Source organism: Vipera ursinii (assembly GCF_947247035.1).
Source record: "Vipera ursinii genome assembly, chromosome: Z".
In the NCBI taxonomy this organism is placed as follows: domain Eukaryota; kingdom Metazoa; phylum Chordata; class Lepidosauria; order Squamata; family Viperidae; genus Vipera; species Vipera ursinii.
The window spans coordinates 20,073,553-20,086,533 of record NC_139517.1 but is presented as its reverse complement, the minus strand read 5'-3'; the positions used below and the strand labels follow the sequence as shown (position 1 = coordinate 20,086,533).

The following is a 12,981-nucleotide window of genomic DNA, read 5'->3' as shown; positions in this document are numbered from 1 at the left end:
CAATATATAAGCATCTTGAAAATAAAGAGGTGGAAGTCAGTATGAAGTTATTAAGAACAAGTCTTGTTTTATTTTATTTTTTTATTAACTTCTTTAATAGATTAAGGACATGCTGTGGATTTGTTTCATTCCAAAAAAGTATTCTCCTATGATATTCTGATTAACAACTCAGATATATATAGGGTGAATAGCATTGGGTGGATCAAAATTTGACTTGAAAGCTGTACTCAAAGATTTCTCATTAATAGTTCTTCTTAAACGAGAGCAATATATCAAGTATGCAGCCACAGACTTATCCTGGGCCCAATTCTTTTTCACTAAGGACTTGGATGAAAAGTTGGCAGGAACATTGTTCAAATTTGCCGATAATACAAATGTAGATGGTATAGCTGTCATTCTAGAAGATGCAGTACAAACAAAATTCAAATAGGGGAGGGAACAGATTTAAAATGTAATTTAACAGAAATAAATGCAGATTTAGTTGGGAAAAAATAAATCAAATTTACTTCACACAGCAATTTACATGATAGCAATATTCCAATATCTGAGGGGGCTGCCACAAAGAAGTGTGTGTGGGGGGGTTTCAACCTATTCTCCAAAGTAACTAAAGGCAGGACAAGAAGCAATGGATGGAAACTAATCAAGGAGAGAAGCAACCTAGAACTAAGGAGAAGTTTTCTGACGGTTAGAACAATTAATCAGCCTCCAGAAATTGTGAATGCTCCAGCACTGGAAATTTTTAAGAAGAGATTGGACAACCATTTGTCCGAAATGGTATAGGGTTTCCTGTCAGAGCAGGGGGTTGGACTAGAAGACCTCCAAAGTCCCTTCCAACTCTGTTGTTCTGTTTTTCTACAATAATAAGTATGAAAAGGATTCTGAAGGTGAGCACAAATGAATAATGAAGCAGCATATGAAATAACTATTAAAAATGCAAATAAAATTTTAGACTACAGAAATGCAGAATTGCAAATTGGAGAATGTAATCTTTCCACTATATTCTCAGTAGCTGAGACCTACTATCTCTGATTCTGAACAGCATACTTTAAGAAAGACTCAGAAGAACTGGATGAAACAGGCAAAAAGGTTAATAAGGATGATAGCAAACTGAAAAATTAAGTCTTATGAGGAGATATTGAGGGAACTGTGTATGTTTGAGTCCCAAGAAATGATGACTGAGAAGAACATTATATATTTTTAATATCTGAAAAGAATCACATAGAAAATATATTTTCTATATAGTATTTTTTATATATTGTGGGATACAGAGATAGTTTCAAGGAAGGCAGAATGCAGTTGACTGTTATATACATATTATAACCCATTACCCATTAGAGATGTGATCTCTATGGATGGGTTGTCAATTAATTAATTATGATGTTCAATAGAGCTTCTCTCCTTTTAGGAAATTGCTAAATTAGTAAATCAACCAGAAGATATAATACATAGGTAAAGAAGAATTTCCAGTTTGTTTTTCTAAACCACATAACACTAAACTTGTTCACAATTCATATCCCTGAATTAAAAAGAAACCATACTATATTCAGAATACATATTTGTGTTCAGAAGTAGTCCAGCATTTAACCCATTGCTTCCTTAAAATTTTTAAAATGACAAATCCAGATAATAGAAAGAGCTCTCCTCTGTTTGTGACACTGAAGATTCTCACCCTATCTAGTTGAATTGTCTGACATACCAGAAATTAATCTCTCTCTCTCTCTTATAAAATATTTCTTGCAACAAAGCTATGATGCCTCCACAGACTGCCCACATACTATTAACTTCCTTTTCCCCTGAAGTCACCTTACTTCTGCAAAAAGAGGGGGGGGGAAACCCAGATCATTAAAAAAATAAAAGTCACAACAGGAATTTTGTCTGTAGCTCCCAAACTGCGTGTCCTCAGAATGAACGGAGAGTCCTAATTGACTAGACCAAAGACCCATCTTATCCAGCATTCAGCATACCATACTGATCATTTGGATGCCTTTGAAAAATCCACAAGCAGAGGCCCAAGACAACTGTCACCCAACTTCCCATCATTAAAAAGTCTTAACAGAGCGTTAGCTGAGACACTAGTATCTTAGTTGTAAATACCATTGCCTGTTTTCCTTAACAGATAAAAAAGAAGACTTGCCTCATCAGATAAGATGTTCTTGTACGTTCAGGAAACCACAAGGGAAAACTGAATAATGTGTTGCTTGGGTATGAGGGGAGAGGGAGAAAAAAGAAGTTTTATGTCTTCTTCAAACTGGTTCCTTCATGCTTTCCAGCCAATATGGGTGTCTGCACTGGCCTGGGGTAAGGAGAGTTGTACCCCAATTTAGCAAGTTGGGAGAAGTCTGAACAATATGCTGGTTGCAAAATAAGAGCTAAAAAGCTTCAAGTTGGGCACAATGTAGTATCATCCACCTTTTGTTAAGCTACCTTCTTGTTTCAATATATAAAAGTATCCAAAAAAAAAACCTCCAGTGAGGCAGAGGGCCTGGCTTTAGATGATTTAGTACAATTAACTTCTGTTCGCACTCATAAAACGAGTTAAAGAATAGTATGAGGGAGACTAATTCCTGAACTGCAGATTTACAGTATGTGAATATTAGTCTGGTCTGTTTCAGTCCTCCTTGGTACCTGTATTTACAACAGAGGGGAACACTTCCTCTACAAAACAAACAAGAAATGAGAACTTGGAATTGTAGGACATGGTCTCATGAATGTGGAAACAAAACAGGAGTTTAACTCTTTCTCTACAATTATGAGAGGAAGGCAACAGAGTTTTTGGCATGGGGATGAGAAGAATTGGGGTTCAATGGCATATTTAGTTATGAAATTCATGGGCTCCAAACACACAGACTCCAAGGCTGATAATGAAGGTAAAAATGCAACATATAAATATAATACCTGAAGTAGCCCATAATAATATGCACAGACATCTGTTCAGGAGTCAGTCCTTCACACACTATGCTTAACCAATTTTATGAGCAAGAACAGAAATTAATTTGTTTTGAAGATGAATCATCTAAAACCAGGGTACCCAATAGTCTTTCTGCCCCATTTTGTCTTTTAATTTTTTTAAACATTTTTTAAAATGTAAAGGGTTGTATTTATAATAAACGTATTTAAGTTCAATATTATATTGTAAAAAACGTCTTTCAGAAAAAGGAAATTACTTGTGTGAATTTCCAAGAGAATAGAAACTAGACTTACCCAAATCCATAGACAATTTCAAAAGATGTTTTCATCTAGTTTAATGAGCATCTTTTCTCCAAATGCTTTTGGGTCAAACTGTTTAGGCAAAAAAAAAAAGCCTAGGGTCACCACAACTATTTCTGCCACTTTCATTGAAACAAAAATACTTTCAAAATAATCTTTATGTTGATATCCTAGAAAAGGGGTCCTACATAATGTCTATAAATGCTTTGAATCTGATAATAAGCTATCTCCAGAAACTGGCATTAAGTATGAAGTTCAGTACTGGCATAGAATCCAAGAGATTTAAAGAAATCTGAAGAATCACTGCATATCAAGATGCTGGCTTGTGGTATGTCTGGTAATTGACCCATTTCTGCAAGGATCAACAGATGCAGATCAGCCAATTTCCAATTACTTGATGCTGCATATAGCTATATAGTGGTAGAAAAGATTCTCCTCTTGCCCAAATTAAGATGTTAAAAAGTCTAATCTGTAGGGATTCCAATTTTGATAAAATTATTTCTAATAGTAAGTCCAAAGCATGGGTTCTAATGTTTTTGTGGCCAAAGTAAGGCCGTCAATGAAACAAAAGAATATGATAGAGTGTCCCTCTAAGAATATGGATGTTTAGAGGAGTAGAGGGAAAAATCTGATTTATCTTTTCTAGGTGCGAAACCATGATATATGTGTCTGAGTTGTATGTGTGTGGGGGTGGGGAGTGCGGCTGGAATTTTAATTGGTAAGGCAATGATATTACTAGGAGGGCAGATCCAGAACTTGTTCAGAGTTCAGGAGGTTCAGAAAACAGAACATCTGATCCCATCTAAATCAGTCCTCAGATCTCTGAACACTCCTGGATGGACAACATAGCCATCTAAAGATCATACAAACTTCTTGCCAACACAAAAAGCCAACCACAAAGTCCCATTTGTTTTCTCAGAATAAAGATTGTGAGTTCCAGCAGATAATCAGTTTTACTCCTTCTACTAACAGCTATTATTTTTACATCTTTCTGCCATTGCTGGACTTCAAGATTCTAAGGCAATACCTTTCTAAAATCTTTCTCTGTTACAGACTGACTATCTTTTATGCTTCATGGAAAAAAATGTAAGGAATGGTACAAAAGGAGCTAAGCTATTATAACATCCTAGAGATTATTAAGCAGATTGGTAAATTTCACCTCTTTTGTCATGAGCCCTCTAGGTAAGATTTATCACCTTATGGCAGAGTGTTCAATGTCTATCAGTTTCAGGACTATGTCAAGCTTTGGGCATCTTAAAGTCTGAAAATAGATGTCTAAAGCATCTGTAGGAGCTCCAGGATCCACTTTGCCTTTTAAAAACTTGGAGAAACTCTTGGAAAAAAAGGATCTCCACCTTTCAAACAGTCTGGGGATCACAGAAAGGATGATGCAGGCTGCAGCTCTTGGGTTACACTCTTTGGAGTTTCTTTTAATAGACAGTTGAAAATAAAATAAAATAATACAAACTGCACACACAGTATGTATTAATGCTATGTCTCCATGATGAATTACAACTAGCTTCCAAACAAAAAACCCTGGTAAATATCATTCTTTAATTCTGGCTCCTACTTACATTTCAATTTTCAAGGATAAAAATATGAATGTCCTGTTAAATCAACCCTTAGCTTGTTCTCTACACTTTCTACCTAGATATCTTCAGACTCTTTCAATTAATTAGCAGTGGTAAACAAGATACTCAAAAGATTGTTTATCTACTTCTGACATCTGCCTGTTGCACAATTGTCATAAAGTGTTAATGGCAATTTGAGTTCAACAGAGACTGGAAAGAAAAACATCTTTACAAGGATTCATGATGTGTCTAGACAAATACCGATTACTCCCTGGGTCCCCAGTATTACAGCAAGGAGTGGCAACATGTTCTGTGACACATTTCTTGGACCTTATCGAGGTCTATATCATTTTACTGCATTTCTATTATTGTTATGCCTTGGACATTATTTTTTATTTCCAAGAATGCTCCTGGGTTCCTCAAGGTTTCCACAGGTATTCTTAGAAAATAAAAGGCTAGGCTTTGCTTGGAAGTGAGTCTAGTTACCCAGAAAATAATAAAGCAAGCTCAAGCTGTAGAAATCTAAAAGATCTGATGGGAAAAACATCATCAGTTTGCCTTCAAGTAAACATGGATGAAATGACTTGCCACATTCTGCATGGAAGCCATTTGATGAAACTGCTAATAGCATGTTCTCAAAATTCTAAATATGCCCAGAAGAACCCTGGAGAAAACATAAAGCAAAACACATTAGGAATGATATAGACATTGTAAGAGAAACTGTGAAGAAAGGATCTAAAAATACTACCAAAAGTTATGATTAGTTCCAGGCACGTAGTATGGGAAAGACAGGAAGATAGAGTATAGTACAAAAGATTGCCCAAGTACATAAGCATCTGGCAGTTTCTCTATATCAATCCCCAAAATTCTGTAGTACCAGAAGATACTATGATCTCAATCCAAGGCCAGTGCTTAAGTATGCTAGAACTAAAATCAAGTATCACCAATCCTAATTCAGGACCATCCTTGGAATGACCATCCAATCCAGTGTGGTGGTCCCACATGGAAAGAACTGCTTCCAGACAAACATGGACCTGGATTTTATCCAATTTGTCCATACCCAAATTCAGATTTATAGGTCAGATGGTTATTCATAGGGATATGTTAATGCAAGGTAAATTACTATATAATCAAAGTGATAAGGAGCAGTTTTGTAAAGCCACTAACAGTTGGTTAAGCTTCATCATTAACATACAGAGATCTTCCAAAATGTGTACTGATATACAGGTGAAACTCAAAAAATTAGAATATCCTGCAAAAGTTCATTTATTTCAGGAATGCAACTTAAAAGGGGAAACTAATATATGAGATAGACTCATTACATGCAAAGCAAGATAGTTCAAGCCGTGATTTGTCATAATTGTGATGATTATGGCTTACAGCTCGTGAAAACCCCAAATCCACAATCTCAGAAAATTAGAATATTGTGAAAAGGTGCAATATTCTAGATTCAAAGTGTCCCACTCTAATCAGCTAATTAAGCCATAACACCTGCAAAGGGTTCCTGAACCTTTAAATGGTCTCTCAGTCTGGTTCAGTAGGAATCACAATCATGGGGAAGACTGCTGACCTGACAATTGTGCAGAAAACCATCATTGACACCCTCCATAAGGAGGGAAAGCCTCAAAAGGTAATTGCAAAAGAAGTTGGATGTTCCCCAAGTGCTGTATCAAAGCACATTAATAGAAAGTTATGTGGAAGGGAAAAGTGTGGAAGAAAAAGGTGCAGAAGCAGCAGGGATGACCGCAGTCTGGAGAGGATTGTCAGGAAAACGCCATTCAAAAGTGTTGGGGACTTTCACAAGGAGTGGACTGAGGCTGGAGTCAATACGACATTTGAAGCCCTGGACATGGGTTTCAAATGTTGTATTCCTCTTGTCAAGCCGCTCCTGAACAACAAACACCATCAGAAGCGTCTTACCTGGGCTAAAGAAAAACAAACCTGGTCTGTTGCTCAGTGGTCCAAAGTCCTCTTTTCTGATGAGAGCAACTTTTGCATCTCATTTGGAAACCAGGGACCCAGAGTCTGGAGGAAGAATGGAGAGGCACACACTGCAAGATGCTTGAAGCCCAGTGTGAAGTTTCCACAGTCTGTGTTGATTTGGGGAGCCATGTCATCTGCTGGTGTTGGTCCGCTGTGCTTCATTAAGTCCAGGGTCAACGCAGCCGTCTACCAGGAGATTTTGGAGACTTCATGCTTCCTTCCGCAGACAAGCTTTATGGGGATGCTGACTTCATTTTCCAGCAGGACTTGGCACCTGCCCACACTGCCAAAAGCACCAAACCCTGGTTCAATGACCGTGGGATTACTGTGCTTGATTGGCCAGCAAACTCGCCTGACCTGAACCCCATAGAGAATCTATGGGGCATTGCCAAGAGAAAGATGAGAGACATGAGACCGAACAATGCAGAAGGCCGCTATTGAAGCATCCTGGTCTTCCATAACACCTCAGCAGTGCCACAGGCTGATAGCTTCCATGCCAGGCCGCATTGAGGCAGTAATTGCTGCAAAAGGGGCCCAAACCAAGTACTGAGTACATATGCATGCTTATACTTTTCAGAGGTCCGATATTGTTCTATGTACACTCCTTGTTTTATTGATTGCATGTAATATTCTAATTTTCCGAGATTGTGGATTTGGGGTTTTCATGAGCTGTATGCCATAATCATCACAATTATGACAAATCAGGGCTTGAACTCTCTTGCTTTGCATGTAATGAGTCTACCTCATATATTAGTTTCCCCTTTCAAGTTGCATTCCTGAAATAAATGAACTTTTGCAGGATATTCTAATTTTTTGCGTTTCACCTGTATCTATGGTGAGAATAAAGAACTATTTGCAGGTATAGAGAAGGGACCAAACTTCTTTTGAAAGAGACATGTCTTCCCCTAAAGAAAGGCCTCTACTCCACAGTTCTACAGAGCATGTCTCTACCATCCTACATTTAAATACAGCATGGCTGAGTGGGGGGTGGGTCTCTGACTACCGCACATTTCAACATCCTTTGCTAGGTCTACCTTCACTTAAGAGCTGTTGCAGCTTCAGGACTACACTATTTTCAAAGGATACAGGTGGCCAAGCCACCCCAAAAGTCTTTTGGCCTGTTCTTTTAGCTTATAGCTTCACGTAGCTGAGAGCTACCCCACAAATAGATTTAACCACAGCTCCTGGTATATGGGGAGGGGTGGAGGCAAAACTCTGAGACATCAGGGTGGGTAGATGTAATTTCCTGCTCTACTTAAGAGAAGAGAGGCCTCTTGACACTTCCTGTGGTTTGGGCCTGGGAGGGAAGGGAGAGATAGCAAAAGTCATGTGACTATCTTCTCGAGTGGGAGGAGAAACTAGGCGGGGAGATGTGACGAAGCATCTTCTATAAATGGGACAAGCACCACTGCCTCCATCTCTCTCTCTCTCTGCTTCATCTGGCAGCTGGTTTCCCTGGTGGTCCGGAAAGATTGGGAACAACCAAGAGGTAGCTTTACAAAATTGCTATGGGCTGTTAAGGGGAAGGGTGGGGCTCCATGGCTAGTTGCTCCAGCTTCTAGCCCCAGCTATGAACCTTTGACTCATGGAAGACAATGGATCCATGGGCTCCTTGAGAGCCTCAGTTACCAACGTGTCAAGTCAGTTATTCTGAGCAAGAACTGGAGCAAAATCGTCTAAAGCAGGGGTTTTCAAACTTGGCCCTTTTATGACTTGTGGACTTCAACTCCCAGAATTCCTAAGCCAGGCAAGCTGGCTGAGGAATTCTGGGAGTTGAAGTCCACAAGTTACAAAAGGGCCAAGTTTGAAGAGCCCTGGTCTAAAGGGAAAATAGAGGAAGGAGTGCTTTAAGGTTCATATTTTTACCAGAAGCAGGTGGAATAGAGAATAGGGTTCTTCTCAACTCTATTAAATTCCTATATCTATGATTGCAAGTAAATGTTTCAAGATTTTTTTTTAAAAAAAAACCCGATTCCTCATATTATCCTCCTTTAAACATATTTAGGAGGGGAAGCAAAAAATGGGGAAGTTACATAAGTCATATTGTGACTTAAGAAGAGGAAATATGGCGGAGATGCCAGTGAGGGCACATTTTGGCTTCTTGAGGCACTGTGTAAGGAAACTTTGAAATTTAATCATGTGCCCTCTAGTGTTGGGAAAGAAAATCAAAATTCTTTTCAAACCAACCCCCCTCCCCTGCTCAAGAGTGTTAATGGTATTTTAAAGGCATTCTTTACCTTCTGTTCCATTGTTCACTTGTTCTCTTTCTGTATAGAAACCCATGTTGTTTGGGTGTAATGAAATCCATGCACAGTACCTTGATCTGAAAACTCCCCTTTGTCTCAGGATACAATCCATCTTCCTTCTTGAATCCTACCTCTGGACCAAGACTGGCTGGTAAGACATGATGCATGATTTGTTTTCCTCCATTTTGGAACCACAGGGAAATGCAATGTCAAAGATAGAAGGGAGTGTAAGTAAAAGCATATTCTATAGGAAAGAGACCCACTGTTGTAGTGCCTGATACTTTACTAAACAACAATTCTCTAAAGGCAAAGTTGAAAGGCATTTGCCAAAAATCATTGAAGGAAGTAGATAAATTGTTTAAGTTAGTACTCAAAGGATCTAGTTCAACAATTCTCAACATGTGTTTCAGAGGCCACTAATGGTTTGCAAGAGTTACTGCGGGTGACCTCTAGCATGGGTGCTGAAATAAGTATCTTTCTCAAAATGGCCGAAACTCAAAGAGAATACAAGTCTCCAAGATTTTTAATATTCTTGTTTAAAATTTTGGCTTTCCTGTCAAAATCTCCTAAGATTTTAGACAGAAGCACTATACCAAATAATCTATGAGAGTTTTGTGTTCTCAAAATTTTTGATCTTTTTAAAAAAAATTAATTTCTTTTGAGGTTCAGAGTGATCCTATATAGTATGATGCTTCTGTAATAGGACCCTAATTAGGCTTTCAAACACAACATAATTATTTTATAAAAGAAAATTTCTAAACTGCTGCTTTAATAGGAAGAAGGGCAGGGAGAGATCAAAGACAATGAAGAAAAGAAAGATGGATATGGGATCTCTAGATAAATTAAACATAAGAATATTCTTTAAATGTCAATACTTTGAGAAAAAATTAGGGGAAAGAAGAAATTTCATCAATTTATCTCCACTGTTTTAAAATCACATTAATAATATATGTGAACTAACTGCTTTGTAAAACTCTTTGATTCATTTTGGAAAATATTTAATAGAATATTTAATAGAATATTTAATTCTTTAAGAATTCCGCTGCATTTATTCGGGCTTAATCCCAAGTGATTGAAAACTTGGGTTTCTTCCAAGGGATTATGAACAAGCCAACAAGTTCTTTGCACTGTATTTCAAAAATGTTTACAGATAACCCAAGTGCATACAACAGCCATAAATTCTTGTGCTGCTTTTCTATGGCTCTGCTTGCCATGTATTGTGATATTATTTAGAAATAAGTCCAGCTGATATTTGTAAAGGTTATATTCAAGTAAATGTGATCAGACCTAAATTCAAAATAAGATCTTCTCTGAGCCAACAGATATATTAATTTTTGGTTTTTAATCTTTGTAAAGTAACACATTATATCATATATCCTATATAGTATGGTGATTGAAAAACTACATATTCGCCTAATTAAATCAAATTGTATTCTGGTAAATTGCCTATCATTTTTGAAACAAGAACAAAAACGAAACACTGTCTAAAGAAATGCTCTTTATTCTAGTCAAATATCTCATTTCCCAACTCAAAACATAATTAAGATAGGTCTGCACAACATTCCTCTCTTACAAACCACATGTGGGAACACGTCACACTAAATCTGTTTACTTGTCAACTGCCCAATAACAGTTAAATAAGCTAATGCATGGTTTTACAGTGTAGTACACTGAAAAATAGCTATACTTTGTTTTGTCTTACTTGTCTGACTGGGCATTGTGAAACAGGTATGCTATTTGCACTATGCTGTGTTGTTTAAAGATGACAGTAAGGTCAGGAAGGACTGGAGCTGGTCAATGTGGATGGCTGCTTTTCTCAGATTTCACTTATTTCTACTAAATCTATTTGTGCTGGAATTTATTTCCCACTCTTCTCATGGAACTTAATGCATTTACATAAGGATCACTCTTCATTTTATCTCCGCCAAAACGTTATGAAGCTGAGATTGTTTATTGTTTTTCTAAACTGAGTGGAAAAGGCGGGAATTTCAAACAGAATTTAGTGTGCTAGATCTTTCTTTTCCAAAAAAAAATTTTTTTATCGTCAAGTAAAACTAAATTAGGGTGCTTTTGAAAATCAAATCCTGACTTTTAAAAAAGATGAAATCAACTTTTTCATATGCAGCAGAGTTACAGACTGCTAAAGTTATATTGGTTTTCAAAGTTAACTGCTCACCTTTTTTTAATTCTCAGCAGAAATACTTACTTTCTACACCAAAACCTGAACTACTGTCTCCACAATCTGCTCAAGAAGATTTCAAGGTGAGGATTGAGCAATGCAGTATCAAAGAAATGTCATTCAACAGCTGTCACTCAGATATTTTTTTTTCAATTCATCACCACTCTTGAATAATTATCAGACATTCTGCTAAAACCTCAAGCATGGACAATTTATCTCTAAGCCTGTATAGAGTAATTCTGTGTCCTTTCAATGTTTTGAACTACAACTTCCACAAAATCTTGCAACTCCCACTGCTATTCAAATGGAGTGCGGTGTGTGCAGAAAAACTGAAATGCATCAGATTACCTCTACTCTATTATCATACCTCTTATTGGGTAATCTCTAAAGCTAAACATACAATGTAAACAATTGTGGCAGGTTAAGTAAGCTGGAATGATGGCTACCAATTTGGAAAAAAAGAGTTTCTTTGGTTAAACATACACTGGGTAAGCCAGATTCTACCACTTACTTTAGGACCAATGACATGAAGACATCAAGAGACAGATCTGTTTTTTTAAAAACAATAATTCTGCCATTATTAGTGAAATCCCTGTATAAATAGCTAATACGCTTAGCACCTAAAAAAGAGGGTGAGGGAGTGGGAATGAAAAGGATAACTTTAGTTCAGTTTCACACAATTGGGTTTTGCCTTAGCACATTCATTCAAAATGTGCCTTTTAAAAGCAAAAGAAAACAGCTGGTAAATTCCCCTCGCCCCCCATTCCCCCCCCTACACACAAAGGAATCAGGACCGCACAGAGAGAAGTTAAGAAGTTAAGACAGGAAGAGATGTATAAAAAAAAATTGAAATGCAAAATGAGCATTGACTGTCTACACTGGACTTGCAACACACTACTAAAAAGTGCAGGCTGCACATATTCATATGTTCTCAGCACTTTGCCACATAAACTGGTTCAAAGGAGTCGCATGAAATTGCCATCTAAAAAGTGAAAGGTCAAGCGCCAGTTTTTCCTTTTCTAAATGTTTTTACTTATAAGCTAATTCATCAGTTGCTTAGTCTTTCTACAACTGGGGCAAGGGGGGATGGGGGGAAGAGATAATCAGACAGAAGGAAATGGAAGAGAAAATAGGGGGAAAAAATGTAAGTCGTTCTCAGAGAATTTGGAACCTTATTTTCTACACCGTTTTACCCTCTGTTGCTAGAAGCAGTAGAAACTATGTAGAGGCTGCAAATGTATTTAGGCAGCAAGAGTACTTTTAACGCTAGTAAAAATGCTGTCTCACTCCTAGCCCACAAAACAGATGGTCAAACCTCTCCTCCTGCTAGTATCTCCCTGTTTTATCAGCAACCAGGGAGCTGTCAGCGGGTGGGGTAGGGGAGACGTAGTAGTAGGACAGCTCAGAATGAAGACAACAGGGAAAGCCAATCACAGATGAAAGCTACATTTTATGGACAGTGGACTCATCCATAAAGTAGAAAGCACTACTAAACGCTTGTGTCCAAGTGTAGTGTTTCCTACTTTATGGATGAGTGTACTGTGAGCAACGGAGGCAACACGGGACAACACAATCAAGAATGGAAAGCAGGCAGCAGCATAACATGTAAGTATTGTCTGACTGTCCACAGATTATATAGCACGACGTTTCATTTCGGTACAGATTCCTTTTGATGTACTGCCCTTGCATTCATCCCTCTTTCCCAGCTTTTGCACTCAGAATTCCCCAGTCTACATTTAGGACGATTTTGCATGTTTCTGCGTTTAAGTAAAATAAAGGAAAAAAGCTAACAAAA

At 37.6% G+C, this 12,981-nt stretch overlaps 1 long non-coding RNA gene across 1 annotated transcript; it reads left to right on the top strand.

The window, feature by feature from the left end:
* The first annotated feature begins 8,193 nt into the window (after positions 1-8,193).
* On the top strand, positions 8,194-12,981 carry LOC310649696. The gene is made up of 3 exons (XR_014494291.1): positions 8,194-8,250; positions 9,037-9,158; positions 11,201-12,981. It is a non-coding gene; the product is annotated as an uncharacterized lncRNA (long non-coding RNA).